Source organism: Scleropages formosus, chromosome 11 (assembly GCF_900964775.1).
Source record: "Scleropages formosus chromosome 11, fSclFor1.1, whole genome shotgun sequence".
Taxonomy (NCBI): domain Eukaryota; kingdom Metazoa; phylum Chordata; class Actinopteri; order Osteoglossiformes; family Osteoglossidae; genus Scleropages; species Scleropages formosus.
Window position 1 is genome coordinate 12,170,266 of NC_041816.1, and position 21,025 is coordinate 12,191,290.

General features: G+C 41.0%; 1 protein-coding gene across 2 annotated transcripts in view; it reads right to left on the reverse strand.

Moving 5' to 3' along the window:
- The window catches only part of cemip (cell migration inducing hyaluronidase 1), a 56,859-nt gene extending 38,770 nt beyond the window's left edge, over window positions 1–18,089 (reverse strand). For both annotated transcript variants that reach the window (XM_018763913.2, XM_018763912.2), the window contains exon 1: window positions 17,950–18,089. The gene's annotated coding sequence lies outside the window, so the exon portion shown is untranslated. The remainder of the gene's footprint in view (window positions 1–17,949) is intronic.
- Window positions 18,090–21,025: the final 2,936 nt, after the last annotated feature.

Genomic DNA, 21,025 nt, shown 5'->3' on the forward strand with positions numbered 1-21,025 from the left:
GTAAAAGTGCTGCAAGAGTGAAACATCAGTAAAAATATAAGGATTATCTGGATTTTCAAGGTTAATCCCTTAAAAGAAAGGTTTTCCCTCAAACCTTACAGGTCTTAAAGAAAAGCTTTTCTTATGGGCCTACATCATACTTGGACTTAGATTAGAAACTCTGTGCCTTGCATAACTCAAGTAAGAATCAGGCCATTCCTTCCTTTCTGAAAAGACTTTAATAATTCTACAAAGCACACTCACTTTCTTTATATGGACACTAAAGGATGAGAAATTGCACATGAAGTTCATGCCCTCTGTGTATAATATGCAGCTGTCCAACATTGTCATCATATTTTGTTGTCCCAGGTGACAATGATGCTCTGGATAGCAACACGGACTCTGCATAGTAGTGCAGCAGATAGCACTGGTGTCTCACAGTACTTGGATAATGTTACCGGACAGTTAATAATTTGAAAATTCAAAACCAGTTCAAACCTTCAACTCAGTTGCATTCTCCAAAAACTAAGAGATAGTCAATAGAATGCAATCAACTGGTTTCAATAAGAAAACATGTTTTATAACCACGGGCACTGGTCAGTCAGTCATTTGTACAAGAGCAAGAGCTTGACTGAACACTCACCTGTGATGGTTTTGTCTACACACTTTAGCAGAGATGAATTTGAATGTCAAAAAGGAATTATTCCCTCACCTGTTTTCAAATTTAATGTACTTCAGGACAAAAAGGTAGAAAGAAAATCTTTGCGGTTTATAGTTAGCTTTCAAACCAATGAGCTTTTTGCTGAAACTTTGTTCCGTGTGGCAGAGGTGGCAGAAACCATGACATCTTCACACACTGGATCATTTCAGTGTCATGCAGTGAATTCATACACACATCATCTGAAACCGCTTGTCCCATGCGGTGCAGGGTCGCGGGGAGCCGGAGCCCAACCCGGCAACAAAGCGCGCAAGGCCGGAGGGGGAGGGGACACACCCAGGACGGGACGCCAATCCGTCGCAAGGCACCCCAAGCGGGACTTGAACCCCAGACCCACCGGAGAGCAAGACGAGATCCAACCCACTGGGAGTGGACGCAGTGGATTCTGATTTATACACACACACACACACATTTTCAGAACCGCTTGTCCCATACGGGGTCACGGGGGAACCGGAGCCTACCCGGTAACACAGGGCGTAAGGCCGGAGGGGGAGGGGACACACCCAGGATGGGACGCCAATCCGTCGCAAGGCACCCCAAGCGGGACTTGAACCCCAGACCCACCGGAGAGCAAGACGAGATCCAACCCACTGGGAGTGGACGCAGTGGATTCTGATTTATATTTTATTTTAATTTGAAAATCTTATATTAAAGGAAATAGTAAGGAAGAATTTTTAGCCATAAAAGAAAGTGCTCCATTTGCCTAGAAAACAAACAATGCAATTCATCGCTCTTCTCGTGTCATCCAGAAATATTCCTGGGCAATTAAGTCAGTTTTTGTGGCCAACAAAAGGGTGGCATTTCATGGTCATACTGTGCACTGCAGGTTTCATTAGGAATCCAGGGTATTTTTTCCAGTGTCATCTGGGAATTAGAGGTGTTCCTTGTGAATCTAGAACTGGCTGTGAGGAGATGCACATACCGCTACAGGGTACCTACCAGTAACATGTACTGAGAGCCACTTGGCTTATATCCAAGCATCCTTGTCACAGCATTCTGTTCAATGAAAAATTACATTGCAAGCCATGCAAACAAAGATCTCAAGAGACAAAACAGTAAGGACAAAAGGAGACTTTGAAGTTACATGAAGTTGTTCAACTGCAGAACAGAGAATTTATAGTACCATCAGCCTGACTTCAATAAAAAGCCCAAATTTGCAATTTCCTTTTATAGCCAGAACAAAAAATAAGTAAGGGAAAAATACTAAAAGTCACACTGACTGAGAAATATTGGTTTGCTGCCATTTCGCAGGCCACATTACATGCAGGCCTCGGGGCCTTCCCTTGCAATTAATTCCACTTAAGAGCTTCATCATTCAAGTGTACAATTACAAAAATACAAGTAAATTGTGCTCTATGCAGAGTCCTTTGCAGAGCAGCAGAAAAGTACGGAAGTGTGGAAAGAGTCACATATACCACACACACACACACAGACTGTGCACTGCAACTTTTTCCTAAGCAGCAGAGGATGCCTGAGGTGCCATCTCAGCAGTCATGAGCAGGGCAAGGTCTCAGCCAGTGGGTGCAGAAGATGCAGCTGAGAATGGAGGAGAAGAATGAAAAATAAAAAAAAAAACAGGCTGCATTCCAGCCTGCCTGGACACATACAAATACCTGCACTGTTTCCTTCCCACTGGGGTTAAACACTTGCATGCAGCTGAACTGATCTTCCTGATTTGACTATAAATTAGGAGCCTAGGTCTGTGAAGTAAACATACTTAAGAAAAGACATATACTTTCATTTTTAACATCTGTATAACATCACTGCTGTATTCATATGTAGAACATCAAATATTCAATTTATTTTTATAGAGCGCTCTTCTCACGCAGTGACAACGAGTGCTTTAACACAGGCATGAGGCAAGAAAAACAAATGCATCAGAACAAAGATATAATACTTTTGGACAAAACACACACACACACACACACACACACACACACACACACACACACACACACACACACACACACACACAGTCTGAAACCGCTTGTCCTGAGCGGGGTCGTGGCGAACCGGAGACTAACCCGGCAACACAGGACACAAGGCCAGAGGGGGAGGGGACACACCCAGGATGGGATGCCAGTCCATCGCAAGGCACCTCAAGCAGGGCTTGAACCCCAGACCCACCAGAGAGCGGGACTTGACCAAAATACTTATCCAGATCTGTAGAAGACATACATAACATGTCACTGACCCACAAACTTGGGTCATGGTGGTGTCATGTTCCACACGTAAGCGATCCATGCAGAGACTTACACAGTCTGAGGAACATGGCAGGGGAATGCTCAAGTTAATGCAAAGCTCAGGAAAGCTATGCTATCAGCCTTTAACAACTCATTATATTTTATTCGGGACAGCTCTCCCCCTTAGTTCATCACCTCAAATCTTTGCAGTTCAGCTTAGCTTCTGCTGATTCTCAGTGTCTATCAGTGAAGAGAATTTAAAATAAAAGAGGTACACAGAGATAGGCTTTTCCACACTGGAGGTAAAGTAGTGATTAAGGAAACAGATTTCTGACCTAAAGTTGGTCAGTTCTAGGAATTCCCTACTGTTGTCCCCTATAGAAAGGAACAACTGGAAGTAGAATTTAAATAAAATACTGAGTTGGGTAATCTGGAAAAGTTGCTTCTTGATAGCAATGGCTAATAATATTTTCATTCATTTAGCTGATGCTTTTTTATATTTAAGCCAATCACAAATATCCATCCATCCATTTTCATTAACAAATTGTCCAGATCAGGGTCACAGAGGTCAAGAGCGTATCAAATCACTTGGTGTAAGGCTGAGGGGGGTACACCCTGGATGGAATTCCAGTCCATCACAGGGTAGCCTCACACACACTGCAGGCAATTTTAGAGTCACCAATTCACCTGAACTGCATGTCTTTGGACTGTGGAAAGAAACTGGAGCACCCAGAGGAAACCGACACAGACATGAGGAGAACATGCAAGCTCCACACAGGCTGAGCTGGATTAAAACCTACACATAAACAGCTTGGGCACTGTGAACTGGCAGCGCTACTCACTGCACCACTGTGCCACCCTTACTTACAACTATTTGCAATTAATTATACAGCCAGTTAATTTTTTACTAGAGTAATTCAGAGTAAACATATTCATTAAGAGTACTACAGAAAGAGTGGGATTCAAAAGCAGATCCTTAACTACTACACTGGTTGGCTGCTGCTAGCAAGAAAAACAACAATGATTCAAAGCAGTCAGTGTGCTTTTTTTCTGTACACCTCAAAGTATAACTCCAACCAGTCCATATTGTCCATATTTCATCTGACAATAAGTTTAAGAAATAAACTAGCGGGTGAGAGTCAAGCACTTGAAAACAAAAGCAGCGACCAGTTCTCCAGGTGCACAGTGCTCTCCAGCTGTATCCGTATCTGTTCAAGATACTTGCACACAACCCACTTTTGAGGGAAATGGGACATGACATTGGTGGCATCTTTGCCTTCTGCTCAGAATGAACTGAATCAACTGATTCCCCACCCCCAACTCCACAACCCCCACCCCAAGTAGACTGCAAGTTGGAACAAGAGTGAGTCAGCTGCCTCACTGTATACAGCCGAAGTGTACAGCTCTCATGCTAGCTCCTTTGCACCAAACATGCTGCAGTCCTCATGCTTGATCAGATCTGAACAAGTTATCATTCTTAAAATGCTTGGCTTATATCTAGTCTTGGAGGCCCTGAGCTTTATGTACTCACTAGTAATCTTACCACAGCATCTTAATTTTTTGACAGTTTGACAGAGTGAAGGTAAAACAGGATCTTGCAATAAAAATTGAACTGGATTGGTCCAGCAGTTTCCAGCCACAACCACTCCAGTTTCACAGTTTCCCTCTCCTTTTCATGACCTGTTGCTGCTTGCAATAAATTCTCGTAGTTTGGGGTCAACCAGGTCTGAACACGTAAAGCATGTTACGTAGCTGTTTGCTAGAAAACAAGATATGTGCAGTCCTGAATTCTTGGCTGTGACAGGCATGTGAAAATCTGTTACTAAAATAATCCAGGGCAGTAAATCGATAAGACAGTAAATGTCACCATGTTAACATAAAAATGGGCAGGCCAAAAAACAGGGTTACCTAAAAACGGTTTCTGAGATTAAGAAACTATATAACAGGTGAGTGAAAAACAGCTTCAGCATAAGGCTTTAAAATCAAAACACTGAAAGAAAATGGACAATACACAGAAAATGTTTCTCTGTGTTGTCATGCACTAGATATTTCTCAGGACAAATCACAGCCTGACAAACTCCTGTTAGAAGAAGAAACTAACATACCATGAAGAGGTGGCTTACTTTTAGTTATAGCAGTCAACCAAAGTTCTTCAATATAATATTGTCAAATATTCAAAGGAAGAAATGGGGGAGGTCAGAAGAAAACAGTCTGTACTATAGTTTAACAAACCTCCAAAATATTAGGGCTGAGGCTTTCGACATACATAGAGTCTGTATGGTTATTGTGAGTCAATTTAAAATGAACATCTTAAAAAGGATGCCTCAGATGAATGTAACTGGAATACTCAGGACACATCATTCTGGATCATTTCCTACAATTACACAACTGTGGAAAATCTGTCACAAAACATCCATCGAAACTGAACAACTGTATAATAATAAATGATGACGATTCAGTTGTGGCTCCATTCCAGAGTGAGTGGGGATGGCACAGCCACCTTCTGATGCTCCTGTGGCTTATTAGAATTATGTAATCCTACAGGCCACACCCCCCTTCAAAGCCCAGCAGGCAGGTGATATGACAATGCCATCTCCTTCCATGACACCTCGTTTCAGCTGTAATTAGCAGAGGCGTTCCAAAACGTCAAGGAAATGCTTGCCCGTTGAAGAAACTTTGAGAAAGCAGGAAGTACAGTAACTGAGAACAAGGGCTTCCAACTTTAAAGCTGGCAGGTGAAGGGAGGGCTTAGGGGCTGCTGCTTTTTGTACCCTTCAGCAAAGTATGTCACCTGAAATGTGTCAGTAAAAGTACAATACTGTATAAATGGATAAAACTGTAAGTCGTTACAAAGTATAATCTCAGCAAAATAATAATTTATATCTTACTAATGCGTTTACTCGGAATGACATAGATGGCTGCTGCTACAAAAATGGCCTTTGAAAACAAGAGCCTTCTGTTAAGAGTTTATTTTGCCTTTCTTGTTAGTCCATTAAAACAATTACCCACCCTACCCTTTGGTCCTTCCTACGAACTTTATTTTCACTGCTTCAGATTATGTTTTATCCTCTTGTCATCTCACTGTACACCTCCAACAGAGTGGTGGTGTGGTTCAGTAGGGCAGTTGGCAAACAAAAGCCTGAAAAGTAAATTGAATGAAGTGCATCTACCAGCATCCACATGACAGGGAAAACAGGGAAAATTCCTACAGGATGTGCTTATTAAAGAGTTGGATGTCATGGGCATAGAGCTACCCAACGACATATCCACCTGAAAAACAAGCCTCCCCACCTGAATCCCAGCCACACTGGTGAATACTGTCCAGCACCTGGAGAAAGAGAGACAACCAGTATGATGGATGGAAGCACCAAGGAGTCTGGGCAACCCGCCAACAGAATGTTCAGGTCGCAGAAGGTGGATGTTTTGTCTGCATTCATATCATTAGCCTCAAACCACCAGCTTGGTTGGTTGCAGAAAACATTCAGTCCATAAGAGACATCAGGAAAAGGTTGAAGTCGTTAGAAAGCTGTTGGGGTCAGTATGTTTGCTGGACATAAATAGCCTGAGAAGTAGCTAGACATGATCCAGACATTCTTTGGCAATTTCTGTGCAACAAACAGCAGACCCGAAAGTCTGATACCAATTTGACTGAAGTCAGAACTGAGTTTCCGTAACTGCTCTACATGAGATTAAACATGCTCAGACTGAAAAACAAGGATGTTCAATAATGCTCTAAGGAACATCTAATAAGGAAGTCCAACCTGCCACCACCTTTTATCCTCTGTTCCCAAATGTAGTCAATACTCTATGACCCTTCCAGTGAATATACAGCTCTCTTTCAGCTACTATTCCCCTGTTGTGTAGTCATATTCAGACAATATCTGAACCTTGGCAGGCAGCACAGAGAGAGGAAATCTATTTGTCTCAAAGAAAATGAGAAGCAGATCCAAAACTCTGAAGTTGCCAGAATAACACTCCTGTTCCAAGAATTCACACTGGTCAAGGGAATTCATACAGAAAATAGCTGGTGAAGACTCATAGCTTTGGCGACCTCGGCTCAAGGTAGACCATATTTCTCTGCCAAATGATTGTCAGTGCTGCAGTGAGGAAACTGCACGGTTGCACCTGTAAAATCCTAATTAAGAATTTAACAATTGCTAAGTTCTCCACTGACAGAAGAGAAAGCAGAGGTGTAGAAAAAGTCATGAAATGTGTTTCAGCTGATGAAGCCATGATTAATGTAATTAATTTGAACAATCTGCAGAGTAGCTGCAGCAAGAATAAATAAATAAGTTGTTACAGATGATAAAAAGATTACAGATGATAGAACGTCATATAAACAACTAATGATCAGTTTGTCAAACTTACATGGGTATAAAAATGTGTTTGAATTGCTGAAAAATCAGATTACTACACTTTAAAGTAGAAATACGGTTTAACAGAACTTCATCTGAGACAGAGGTCTGTGCTATGGTTGGAATTTGACACTAAAGATAGAAAATTTGAAATTTGTATATCTGTTATTGGATATAGCTTTCTTTAACAATACACATCTGCTCTGAAAGTTCTTGCTTTTGACTGGTGTGTCAGCAGTTTTAGGATTCAAATCAACCGTAATAATTTACAACTTGAAACGTGTGATAAATATGTAGGACTTGGTCTCTAGGCTGCAGACATTGACCTTAAATTGGCTTCAGTAAAAGTAAAAAGTCACTCAGTTCAACCCCACATTCCCCATGCTGTTTCTAAAGCATTCCATGGTCTACAGAGAATCTTTTTGGCTCAGCAGAGGGAAAACTGTTATGAGGTCACATTCTACAAAAAAACTGAGTGACTGTTGCAGAATATCTGCAAGATTTCTAAAAGAGGGTTGGAAAGAAAATCCAAATCCATGTTTTTTAACAAACCTTTTCAATACCCTTGTGATGAAAGTACATGGCTCTTGACAAGAGTCCAGGAGAGTCTCACCCAGCAGCCCCTCTCCATTATGCCCCCTGAAATGAACCTAAATGAAGAGGGCAGTCTATCGCCAGTCTGCCTGCTTCCCCAGGTGTTTCTCCTGGAGCAGCCATGGCCCTGCTCTGCATCAGGACATAGCTCATCACTTATTAAAGTTGCCCTGCGGTAGCCACATCCATCACACACCTCAAGAAATTCTGCCAGAGGACTCTGCCAAACGTAGTGCACCAGACAATGTAAAGGTCTTCTAAGTTTGGGTGGCACAGTGGCACAGCAAGTAATGCTGCTGTCTCACAGTGCCTGGGTGGTGCGAGAAGAAATGGGTTTGACCCCTGCTCAGTTTGTGTGGAGTTTGCATGTTCTCTGGGTGAGTTTCCTCCAATTTCCTCCCACAGCCCAAAGACATGCTGTTCAGGTTCACCCACAGTGTATGAGTAACAGATAGAGTGTGTTTCACTGATGTATGAATGAGTCATCCATTGTAAGTAGTGTATCTGGCATAGTAAGTCACCTTGGTGAATAAGGCATGTGGGCTGATAACACTACATAGAGTTCACTGGAAGTCGCTTTGGAAAAAAGCGGCTGCTAAATGTATGTAAATTGACAATGTAATTGTATGTAAATCTCTTTATCGTAAAGATATGTAGAAGCATCACTAAAGTTTGTCTTCAGGCTAACCCGACTCATTAATTGGTTGGGCTTGAGTCTTACACTTTGTCTCATACACGCGTACACCATAGATGTAAAAGCAAATGACACAGTATTGATTTAGAACACAGCTAAACACAACTACTAGACACACATCATGTTGGGAAAACAAGTGGTTTTGCAAAAAAGTGGATTTATCTGGCCTATTCAGAATAGCAAACCCACCTGTAGAGAAATAGTAAACTCTTACTAATTGTCACCCAAAGGCCATCATCTGACTCACCATTGGGATGACTCACCCCTCACACAACGACATGTGCTATATTTACAGCCTAATTTGAGTCTGCATGAAAATCTGAAGTAATTATCACAGACTTACTCTGAGAAAATTGCTTAAATGAAGATTTTCATGGGACCATGTAGGAGTTAATATGTCCTATCTTGAATATAAAAAGTTGCTAATTTCTCATAAGGTTCCACTCTTTGACACTATGATCTCCCCTGACTCCAATGGCAGCCCATAGAGCTATTTCTGCTAGCAGCCTGACACCTACACCTACAGCCAAGAAAGTTCATTTCATTATATTGGACAAATTCACAATACTGCCCACATTAATCATGACTGACATAAGATATTATGAAAGGAGGGCAAAACAAAGATTTTAACTGAGACATTGTAACATGTTTAGCAATTGAAGAAAAGAATGCATTTCATTAATTGAACTGAATCTTTCATGATTAAGGGCAAAAGACAATATCCAATTAATCGGGCATACGTCAGAAGTTACTTCCGAGGGAGTTTACAGCTGCTCCAACCTGCCATTTTTAATATATTTATGTGCTAACAAATGCAGTCAACAAAGAAGCCTGCCATTCTTAATCTTTTGCCTCAGGATGCAAGAATATGACAGGCCACAATAGCTCCCACTTCCATGACCTGTTCAGAGCAGGCAGACGGTGCCGCATGCCGAAAAAAGAGAATGCCATGCATTATCTTGCTGACGCACAAGAATTGCTTGTCAAGGTTAATGTGAAAAGAAATGCTAATAAATAGACTTGGGTCAAAGTTTATTTGTTGAAAGGTTTATATTAAGTGACTATTTACGAATTAGTCAATTCTGTGTGCGAGATGCTATATATGTAGGGAGGGCACGGAAGCTTCATAGTCAGGTGCTGCTTCAAGGACATTCTGGCTTCACGGCCCCTGCTAGGGATACTTGTTTTAACAGGATGCTTCTACCCACCCAAATGATCGTTCCCATTAGTGTAATGGCCATTGTAGGTGGTAAAAAAAAAAAAAACAAACAGATTTAAGGCCAGTCCCCCCACTTTAATTTAAAGAACAAACAAGTTGAAAATGTTCACCCGGCCCATTTGCATGGACCCAAAAAAGTGGTCAAACTTTTTTTTGAGAATGACTAACACCCCATGAAACAGCAAAATTGAGCAGCCCTTCATCTGAAGATCTGAAGCATTTCTTATTGTGCACTGTGTTTTGCATGGAGGAGAAAACAGTATCTGAATATTAATAGCAAAATAAGGAATGCGAACAATGTGTTATGCAACAACATAAACCTGCTTTTCTCTATGCACTCCATTTGGAAGCACACACACACAGTCTGAAGCCACTTGTCTGAAGCGGGGGTCGCGGTGAGCCAGGGCCTAACCCAGCACCACAGGGCATAAGGCCGGAGGGGGAGGGGATACAGCCAGGACAGGACGCCGGTCCGTCACAAGGCACCCCAGGCGGGACTCGAACCCCAGACCCAGTGGAGAACAGGCCCCCGCACCCCCCCCACTATTCGGAAGCATTTAATTTAAATAAAAACAATAAGCTTTGTGCTAAAAATTACTACAATGACTAGTTTTCCTTGAGGTGAGTTAGAAGAAAACAGTTTGCTCTTCTACACATTTAAGCCTTTTTGTCATTTTCAATAAACACATTCAAAATATCTCCAAAGAATTCAAACATTCCCTAATCTTTAAACTGTATCCAGAACAAGTTTATTTTTAATTATATAAAAACAACTTTTACACTGGCAATGTTCATGAATGTATGTTGAAGAAATCCACTAGGATTTTCAGGCAACAGATGGAAATTTAAACTCAGTTGTTGAGATAAGGTCACCCTGTCCTGCTCTGTGTTTTGCAGTCATTCAGGGTGGTGCATACTAGTCTATATCATTTGGGCTCAACACTCAAGGCTCAGAGAGGTCAGCAGAATAAGCAAAAGTCATAGTTTTACCATGAGAAAAGAACTACTGGCCCAAGAAAGGTTTAAATTTAAAAACCTCCAAGGACAAACATTATCAGAGTCCTTAACTGAAAGACATTAACCAAAGTATATCTGTTTTAATGGCACCACTTTCCATGCCTCATACCTGTACTGCAAATTAATATTATGCAATGTTGCACCTAAGTTGAAAACCAAATTATTCAAGAACACTGGAGCTCAGTCTAGAGTGATTTTTTTTATATCTTCGTATGACAGACATTCATTGGCCATCACAGGGGATGTAAGTATCCGGAAGAATGTGACAGGAAATAAAAATACGCTGTTGCGCTTTAAAACTCTGGCTTCCAGCCGATTTTATTTCACTGTAATGTATGGGGGGAAACGGAACAATTATCTTCCTGAACAGCATGTGTCCTTTAAGTAATTTTCTGTAAACACAAAGAGGCAGATTTTATAACTGGTAAATGAAAGATTATTGCTATCAGAATACGATTAAAACACTCACACGGGCTGTTATATTTGCATAATGCATTTCTGTGGGGGGGGTTTAAACACTGATTACTGGCTCTCCAGACAGACTGATATGGAACCCCATCATAAAATACAGCAAACTCATCTGTTAAACTTGTAAATTACACAGATATTGTCTCAAAAGAGACAGTCTTAACAGTGGCACAAAAACCATTTAATAGAATGAGCAATAATGTTTTAATGGGGACAAGCGGAATGTCACATTTTTTTAAAAAATGGTTTGAAAATGGAGAGAAAACGCTTTCACAGTGTTTTCAAATTATTAGATTGTGGATTTGGTTGGATGATTAGCAAAAACTGACCAAATTTAATTCTAAGCCACAATAAACATCTACTTGTCAGAATTACCCATCACCCATTTCAGAGGTATTCAAACACGTCTTTTCAACAACCACACGCATCAATTAAATTAAAACGCACACAGGATGGTGTGATAAGTACAGCCATCTCTGTAGACCATTGTATTAGAGAGAACTTCCATTTTCTCTAACAAAGAGAAAATGGCTGCAGTTTTGAGATCGAGAACCTGTGAGATTTTTGTATTACGACACTGCTTTTAAAGATTTATGAAAGCAGCAGACAAAGAAAAGGTCAAGGCACAAGATGACCCACTACATTCGGTTATTTGTTTTTTTCCACTAAGAATAAAAAAGCTAAAGGAAAAAGTCAAACTAAAACAACCAATACACAAGAAGAAACTACAATCCAATATAGATGTGAAAACACCACAATATTAGTTCAGCTTTTGGGTAACAGTTCATTTTATATATCATAACAGTTCATTAACAACTAATTTTTAACAGGAAGAATGGGTAGCTTGGTGGTCAGAAACTTGTTACCTGAATTAATCAGACTATGGGTTTATCGATATGCGATAGGATTGGAAGACTCGAATGACTGACACAAAAACTGATTATAAAGGCATTAAGCCAATATAAATATATTATATAAGAAATATTTTACCACTGAGAGAAAAGGGGAGGACCTAGAGACCGGAATAATCCTCTAATGTGTATAAATTATCTACCAGTTGCCATGAGTCTTGAGGACATGCAATTTTGAGTCGGGTCACTCTCAACATAGTACATGTGAACTCATCAATATACAAAGTTGGCTAGTTCTTTCTTAAGATTTTAACAAAATATAATGTATGCATTGAGAATTTCATTCTGGAATATGTATGAAGAAAGGGGCAGCAAGAAGTGCAGCAGCTAAGGATGTGGGTTTGTCATTCGATGATTGCCACATCAAGTCCCACTCCAGTTATAGTACCCTTGGAATTGTGGGCCACCTGACTAAAAATTGCTCTGACACCTCTTCAGATAAAACACATTTGTGTAGACTTTTACCCATCAATTCTGAAAAACTGATTTCAGGATAGGGCATCCTTCTTGTGTAAAATGTGGGGATTTCTTACCCACTTGAAACAAATCATTCCTGTTCAATTCAATAAATCGCTGATTTTTGCATAATTCATTTAATGGGGGTTCCTCTCTCCCAGAAAATTTATCAGAGGGGGTTCCCCATGAAAGAAATCAGTCGTAAATAATTAACTTCATACTCATTTTACATATAAAACCATTAAAAAAGATATTGTATCACACATTTTCAGAAAATACTTTAGAAGTGAATTTTATTTCCAATACCACTGTTGATTATACATTCATATACTGAAATAAATGTAGAGAACCTAAAATCAACTAGATGTTCAATGCAGAGTAGTGTTTGCAAAGGGGAGGAATGTCAGCCTGCTGGCCTCATTCTGCACAATATTTCAGTGAAATTAAACAATCCTGCACCCTTCCATCTTCCATGCACTGAAAAAGGAAGAAATACATTCATTTAGCAGACCCTTTTCTCCAAAGCAACTTCCAATGAATTCTATGCAGTGTTACCAGCCCACACACCTTATTCACTGCACTGACTTACACTGCTAGACACACTACTTACAATGACTCACTCATCCATACATCAGTTAAACACCCTCTCTGTTACTCACACACTCACATGGGTGAACCTGAACAGTATGTCTTTGGACAGAAACCAGAAACCCACACAGACATGGAGAGAACATACAAACTCCACACAGACTGAGCAGGGATCAAACCCAAATCTTCTCACACCACCCCGGCGGCACGAGACAGTAGCACTACTGGCTATGCCACAGTGCCCCTGAAATACTATGTGTCTTGCTCTTCCAAGGTAGTGGAAGAAAGTGGGCTTTGAATTGATCATACATATTATACACAATACACACGTGGATGCCATTTTTCTGTGAACTAGCAAGGTCGATACTGTCAATGCCATTTTCACTCCACTTGTCATAGGACTCATTCAATTTACACAATGTACAGTGCTTAAGTCAGCTTAACTGAAGCTTAAGCATGACATTGATACAAATAAACATTTATTAATGTTTACCCCTCAGCTCCATGTCACCTGTTAAACACATTTGTGTTTTCTACACCACAGTCTTTCTTCAGTGGATCAGACAATGTTTTGTCTCCCAGAAACAGCATAAGAAAACACACGGAGCACTGGCTTGGCTCTCAGCAAGAAAGACTTTACCAAACAAAATCAGGTCTAAATCCTCTATTGCAGTTTTCAACATTCATGCTTTTTTGCACTTTCCTGAGCAACCTCCTACTGTGACATCTCAAAATGAGCCATGGGATGTCATAAAATAGGCTTGCAAGTTCATACTCCACACAGCCTGTACACACTGCATTTAGCACTCTTTCTGTAACCCTAACAGTGTCACCTTTTAGCCTCAGAAGAAGCTTCCAGATATCCCCCAGTGAACCCTTAGAGGCATTCTGCACAGTACACATTTCAGAAATGTGTCTACCCAAATAAAGTCTCAGTATGCTTCCATCTGCAGCTGCCTAATCATGCAAATTTATGTTGCTAAATATTTACAAGTGCATCAGGTAATTAGTGTCTACTTCATTCACATTTTCATTAAATCACCTCAAAGGGAATGTTTTAAATGTGCTAAAAATCTGTGCCTTTGAGCGTCGGCTGTTGCTCCCGTTCAAACACCTCTGTTCCCTCCCCTGGCATTTGGTAATGAAAGCTACACACAGGTCATTTCTTGCACATGAAGCTGACTGAGTGCATACTTTGCAACTGCTAACATCCTGCATGGGGACACATATCCTCAAAAACTATGAAGCAGCTGGTGATAAAGTTAGAAGATCTGATGGTGAGATGCAGGAGGCTGTGGCAGTAGCAGTTACAAGAGAGGCCTGCCAAGGAAAGAAGAAGCATGGGGCAACAGGGGGCAAGCACCATAGGGTAATGGAGGGCAATTGCCTAGTAGGAGGGCACCTAGCACAATCCCCCTTTCCAGGTATTGTGGAAAATGAGGGCCACGTCCCCAGCCCACCCTGAGGTCCTGTTGAAGAGCTAAATCAGAAAGAGGGCTTCAGTGCATCCAGTCTGACCTTGATACTTCTGCACAGGATAAAGGTTCTCCTCTCAGCACAGAAAGTAATCAGAGCCAGCTGGAAACCTGCTTCTCTGCTTTCATTTTAAATTTTATATTAGAAAGGCTATTCTCTGTACTTTTCTGATGTTTAACTGCTACTCTATTTTTGTAACATTCAATGGAAAGAATGAGAAAAATTTAAATTATTGCAAGCACAGCTGTTTTGACAAGTGCTTTATTTCTTTTAACGTGTGACAACTTGTCAAATATACTTCTCAGAAATACCTTATATCAGTACTAATATATATCTGGCACAAAAAGAACTGAGTTCAGTAGATACCGGAGGGAACTCTCTAGCTTTGTTTAAGCACTTTTTCCTAAACAGTTGTGGACAAAGGTCAAGCAGGTCAGCGTCCATGCTTTAGCATCATGTTTAATACACTTGTAGCAGACAAACCACAAACATGTTATTTATACTTCAGTAGCTGAGCTGTATTTATTACATCATTTAAAATTTGATGGAAACTGAAACTAGTGCACAGAAAATATCAGTTGGTTTTTGTCAGGTTTTAATCAACATTAAAAACAGAGGGAAGCACTTATATCTTCCATTCCCAAAATGAATAAGAACATGAAGATATTGTATCACACATTTTCAGAAAACACTTCAGAAGTGAATTTTATTTCCAGTGCCACTGTTGATTATACATTCATATTCAACCACAAAGCAGCACAGAGGATGGAGATGATAACCCGTCATGAGCAGCTCAGTGCTCTAAAAGGAAATGCCCTAGCTGGAGTATACAGGTGGTCCCTGACTTAAGTTCCACGAAACCCATTGTAAGTCGAAAATATCGTAAGTCTAAAATGCATTTAATACACACCTTTTGTCATTGCAAATGAGGCGAAGGTGAGGGGTTGTTGAACCCAAATGCGGGTGCGTTTTATTAAAGACACAACAAAAGGGGCAGGCAAACACCGTTGTCGGGGACAGGAATAGGTCACACAATTCGCAGACGGGATTCAATAGGATGAGACACGTGCTCAAGAAGCAAGCAAAGGTCCATAGTGAGAAGGTAGGAAGAGGGACAAAGGTAAACACTGGGCATGGAAACGTGCTGGAGATGCGGTTGCTCAAGACCAGGTTCCACAAGCAGGTGTGCTGGCACGGTTCCTTTATACCTGTCCTCTCTGATCGGGGGCAGGTGCAAGCGTCATGGGCGTGGCCGTTGGCATGACACCTCTGTGTGACAGACTGGGAGATGCAGATCGCTGTCACTGCCCAGCATTGTGAAAGTAGTATGGCTCTGCGTATCGCTTGCCCCGGAAAAAAAATCAAAATTCGAAGTATGGTTTGTACTAAATGTCTATCACCAGCTCACCACTGTAAAGTCGGAAAAATCATAAGTCGAACCATCATAAGTCCCGGACCACCTGTACATACATTAAGCAACAGGCCCCTTCAGGAGGTACAGATGAACTGACTGATTCAGTACGAAACTCTATTATACTCACAACAATCACTGGCTGAAAGGGTTGGTAAAAACATAACAATAAATCACAAAGTCAACAGACAAATACCATACTTTTTACAAAACAAAGAATATAGCCTGATCTCAATTTCTTGAACATGAAGCATTTATACTTAAAGACCATTTTAGAATCTTTAAATAAGTAAGATTGCATTTGATGAATGATAGATGATGATCTGAACGGAGAACGTTCAGAATAGTTTAAGAATAAAAGTCATGATTATTTGGAGCTGTCCATGGTAAATCTAAGCATGAAATAGAATTCTGACTGGATAGTAAGGCTTGCATTTAATTTTTATGCTCTGGCAAAAAAACAAAGACAAAAAATATTTAATTTCAACTGGTATTCACCAGCTCTATCTATAGATTTCAGGTAGCAGTGTCCATGAAATTGGTTTCTTTCTAAGCATGCTGAACACTTCATCTTGATGAGCTCCAAAAAACACTCTTTAGAATTCCGAAGCCAGTGTATTTTTATCTGAGAGTCACAGCTTGGAGAAAAGCTGATGCTGTGCTCTAACAAACATACGTTCATCTCCGGAATCCACTCTCCCCTTACCCACAAATGTGCTTGTTTTAACTGTTTTGAACTACCTGATCTTCATGATTACCACTAAAGAGTGTCATCTTTCCTTCAGTCATTCCAAAATATAATCACAAGCCTCATAAGTACATTTAACATTCACAATTTAAAGCTAATCAGAATGTACCTATCAATAAAAATTGTGAAAGCTGAACAATATTTTAATGTTTTTTTTTGTATTTCAAGAAATAATTTAAAAGTCCTCCATTGTCACAGTCAGTGTCAGGAATGCATCCAATCACTAGGACATCAGAGGTGAAGATTACCAAATCCACATCAAACCATCTTCAGATCGCCACCAAGTCCTTATCAGTCTCATCATGTCCTCGGTCTATAATAAAACTACTGTTTAGAAGCATGCTCCATTTTCAATTCCCCATTAATAAAAAATTGTGTCCAGTGAAACACACCAACCTGTTCATGGCCAGATGGATGTGGATATGCGCTGTGTCAGCTCCGCGCTTCGTAGTGGCCTTTTCTTCCTGACTCGAGCCTTTGCCCGCGCTCCTGATGCCCCCTGCGGACTGTACTCTGCTGCGCGCGCCGCCGCGTCGGCATCGGCGACGCAGCGCGCGGACTCGCTCGACACTGGAGAGCGCGGCGCCACTCGCGAGCGCAGGAAACGCAGCGCGTGGATGAAGACTGACGTGAATCTGACCATTTGTTTTGACCATAGCTAAGACACCCTATTCGGACCCACGGGCCCAGTGTTTGTACAGTTTTACAAAACAAACAACCCCTTCATGGATATATTTAATTGGGTGAAATTCGGTTATGTGGAATTTGCGAACTTTAACCTTAGAAGTGCAGCGCTAGACACACACTGGCAACGGCCCTTTGTGTCACCTGTTGTACAGCAGCTGTCGCCTCCGAGCAGGAACGAACGGAGAATTACATCCCTACATCAGACATTCGCACTAAAAATGTAACGCAAAATATACCATCTCTGAGATGTGTTCTGGAAGATTTGTTTTATTCCCACCATGGACTTTCCAAGTGAGCAAGTAAGGACGTACACCGCACTTTCTTTCACACACCTGTGGCGACCGACACCTCTCCGCCTCATGTCATGATGATGAAGACAACACTCAGCTTCGAGTTCCCTAAGAAAAATATCCAAGGCGGGCAATAAATCCGGAGTGGCACCAACCTGTGATGTTACCAGCCCGCCGTCGCCTTGTGACAGACGTAAAGTGTCCCGCAGTCAGCGTCCGGCTCGCGTGACAGCAGCTCCGGTGTGGAGGAACGTGGACGCGCGCTTATTTATACACACCGCGCTCCCGGCTCTGAGCGGCGCGAGCCGCCCGCTCTGTTTACAACAGCTGTGCGATGCCACGCCCACTGACACCGGATTGGTCAGGACACATCTCACCGTATCGCAACAACATCCACGGGTATGACAGCCCGACACTCGCAGTCCAACTTCTCTGCTTAAAAAGTAATTTTAATATAATGGAACAATTTGTCTTTTCAAAAGCATAGTAAGTATACATTTTCACAGATGTCTGGATCACTACCTGCTGCTATCATTTTTAAAATGACCATTGGCAGACATTTAATCGAAAAATATTTGTTAAATGTCTTAGTAAAATAATTTTATTCGCTGTTTACTTGGAAAAGTTTTCATGGTCTTAATTTGTGAAAAAAAAAATAGCTGATTGTAATAACTGGTATTGACTCACAGATGGCTTACAGACTTTCTTAATGACATATAATATTGAACTATTGATTTACGGATGTGTTACTGAACTGCTACTGACACGCACATATGGCACAGAGCTGCTGTAAACTCAGAAGCCAAAATATTAAACTCAGCACAAAAAATACAAAACTACATTCAATCAGTTTCCATGTTATTCTCCCAGATTACATTAAAAACATATAGTCTTAATTTATCCATGACTTTATAACAAAAACTAAGTCTCGAATTAATTGAAGTTATACTGAACTGATATCTGCTGAAAAGCATCTATCTCATCATTGGCTCGTTCCCTCTATGGATGTTCCCAAACTGTCACATAGAGGTCGCTGTTAACACAGAATGAAACCAACCAACATCAACAACAACTTGTCCCGACTAGGCAAACCAGAGCCTCACCCAGCAACACAGGGCACAAGGCTGGAGGGGGGGGGGGACACACCCAGGACGTGATACTAGTCCATCACAAGGCACCCCAAGCGGGACTCGAACCCCAGACCCACCAGAGAGCAGGCACAGGCCAAACTTGCCACACCCCCAAAATGAAGCCTCTCCCCAGTGTTTGCTCGCTATGCGGTAGGGTTGTAACAATCAGCAATGCGGCAGGTTATGCGACTCAGTTGGCGGCAAAAAGAAGTGAAGAAACACAGATTAACAATTCACTTCAAAAAACCTGCCAAGTACACTATTTATTCGTGAACAATCAAATGACATCCACGAAAAAGAGTTTATTTGCCTTCCACCACCCACTCACTTGCCAAATGGATTCTTCTTGGTGGTATTTATAGAACTTGGGTTCCCCTCATTCTCTCTCTGCCACATCAAGTCAAGTATGCTGCCATTTCACCTGAAGGTAAGGCGTGTTTTTCATGTGGAGCAACCACAAACACATTTTGTATCAACAACGTATTCACTCTGAGTACATTATCCTATTGCCAAATGCTCCATCACAAGGAGCAGCAGCCACTTGAAGCTTTTCATTGACCTTGAATCAATTTCAACATACTAGGGAGCTATAATTTAGGAGGGGGCGCGGTGGTGCAGTGGGTTGGACCACAGTCCATGCTCTCCGGTGGGTCTGGGGTTCGAGTCCCGCTTGGGGTGCCTTGCGACGGACTGGCGTCCTGTCCTGGGTGTGTCCCTTCCCCCTCCGGCCTTACGCCCTGTGTTGCCGGGTAGGCTCCGGTTCCCCCGTGTCCCTGTATGGGACAAGCGGTTCTGAAGGTGTGTGTATAATTTAGGACTCATGTCAATGTGTGAATTCTGTTCTCCATTATTATTTAAAATTCAAAGGGCAAAACTTAGAACCTTTGCGTACGGATAACAAGATCCGGGAATATTTTATACCTCTTCACAAATTAGGGTAAAAACAGCGTACTGCTGTAATTAATGAATGCTGCTGATTTCAATGTAGAATTTACACTGAAATACAGATGCTGGGGTACTACAGAGGGTAAAATAGTTGTATGTTTGCAAAATATGAAGAAGAACTTGTAAGGTTACAGAGTCTCGATTCATCACATATAATAGAAACTTGGAATTCATTACTTATTGTGTAGTCCGATCACATACATATACCCACTAAATGTATGAGGCAATTCATTTTGGTAGTTATCACTCTATTACACAACTGACCTTGTGTTTACTTGCCAAACAAGTAAGAGGAGAGAATACATTCTATAATTCTAATGGAGAGGAATGAAGGAAAATAGAGAGAAATGTTTTGTATGTCCTGGTAAAGTGTGTTTTTAGTTGCAGTCTACAATTTAGAAGGAATCATGCTGCATTTGAGGTTTCAGATCATTTTCCTACAAACTTAATATACATAAAGGTTGTGAAATGGTGCAGTAATCTAACTATAGGTCAAAGAGTCACAGGGGTTATTTTGAAATGAGTATTTACCTGTTTGCACCAATATCTAGCCCTTTTTGCTACGAAAGAGTAAAATTTAATTCAGTTTTTTCCTGGAATGAAGTTATCCCTACAAAAATGTTGGCATTTGTTTTCATTTGCTAAGTAAACATGTTTTTTCCGTACTGCAGCTCAGAGAAAGAACTTTGAAGATCATATTCCAAATTGTACTTGTTGTTCCAAAAGAGGTCTTTTCACGTTTTTTCACACCTGTTTATTTATTCTTTATATTGGTTCCAAAGATCTTTGCGGTGAAATACATAAGTACATACAACATCCTAATGCATAGGGAAGGACAGAAAGCATCCAATTGCAGGGCAGTGCCTGAGGTCATTTTCCCTCCTGTCACTAACAATGTTCCCATGTCCTGGTATGTGTTATAAAAAGCTGTTGCTCACTGAGCATCTTGAACCTAATCCCTGGGATCACTGGGCCAGCATGATTGTTCACAATAAACATGAATACTTCATTGGTTTTAATGTGCGTATTATGATTCTAATGAGGTGGTCATGTTCTTATGTTAAGAATTAACACATTTCAGTCTCATTTCATTGATATTTATCGTAACATGTTTCAAAGAAAAAGACAAAGAGAAGGAACCTTTTGACTTTAACTC